This window comes from Arachis stenosperma, chromosome 9 (assembly GCF_014773155.1).
Source record: "Arachis stenosperma cultivar V10309 chromosome 9, arast.V10309.gnm1.PFL2, whole genome shotgun sequence".
Lineage (NCBI taxonomy): Eukaryota > Viridiplantae > Streptophyta > Magnoliopsida > Fabales > Fabaceae > Arachis > Arachis stenosperma.
In genome coordinates this window covers 124,544,167-124,545,053 of record NC_080385.1, presented here as the reverse complement: position 1 = coordinate 124,545,053, position 887 = coordinate 124,544,167, and the positions used below count along the sequence as shown (strand labels likewise).

The window sequence follows — 887 nt, the reverse complement described above, 5'->3', positions numbered from 1 at the left end:
TTCTATCTTATCTTTTAATTTTCGAAAATTACTAACCCCTTTTTCAAAATTATTTTCGAAATATCCCTTCTCTTTTCTTATTCTATTTAATTATTTAATTACTAACACTTCTCTTCACCTCTCTTCATCTAAAAATCTGAACCCATCCTTCTTCACTCTTCTCCCCTTTCTTTTTCTACTAACATAAAGGAATCTCTATACTGTGACATAGAGGATTCCTCTTTCTTTTCTTGTTTTCTTCTCTTTCATATGAGCAGGAACAGGGATAAAGGCACTCTTGTTGAAATTGATCCAGAACCTGAAAGGACTTTGAAGAGAAAATTAAGAGAAGCTAAATTACAACAATCCAGAAACAACCTTTCAGAAATTTTCGAACAAGAGAAGGAGATAGCAGCCGAAAATAATAATAATGCAAGGAGAATGCTTGGTGACTTCACAAAGCCAACGTCCAAGTTTGATGGAAGAAGCATCTCCATTCCTGCCATTGGAGCCAACAACTTTGAGCTGAAACCTCAGCTAGTTGCCTTAATGCAACAAAACTGCAAGTTTTATGGACTTCCATCTGAAGATCCTTATCAGTTTTTAACTGAGTTCTTGCAGATCTGTGAGACTGTAAAGACGAATGGAGTTGATCCTGAAGTCTACAGACTCATGCTTTTCCCTTTTGCTGTAAGAGACAAAGCTAGAATATGGTTGGATTCACAGCCCAAGGATAGCCTGGACTCATGGGATAAGCTGGTCACTGCCTTCTTGGATAAATTCTTTCCTCCTCAAAAGCTGAGCAAGCTGAGAGTGGATGTTCAAACCTTCAAACAAAAAGATGGTGAATCCCTCTATGAAGCTTGGGAAAGATACAAGCAGCTCACCAAAAGATGTCCATCTGACAT

General features: G+C 37.8%; 1 non-coding gene across 1 annotated transcript; it reads right to left on the bottom strand.

Moving 5' to 3' along the window:
- Positions 1–783: 783 nt before the first annotated feature.
- Positions 784–887, bottom strand: LOC130952900 (small nucleolar RNA R71). Its single transcript, XR_009075074.1, has one exon. It is a non-coding gene; the product is annotated as a small nucleolar RNA R71 (small nucleolar RNA).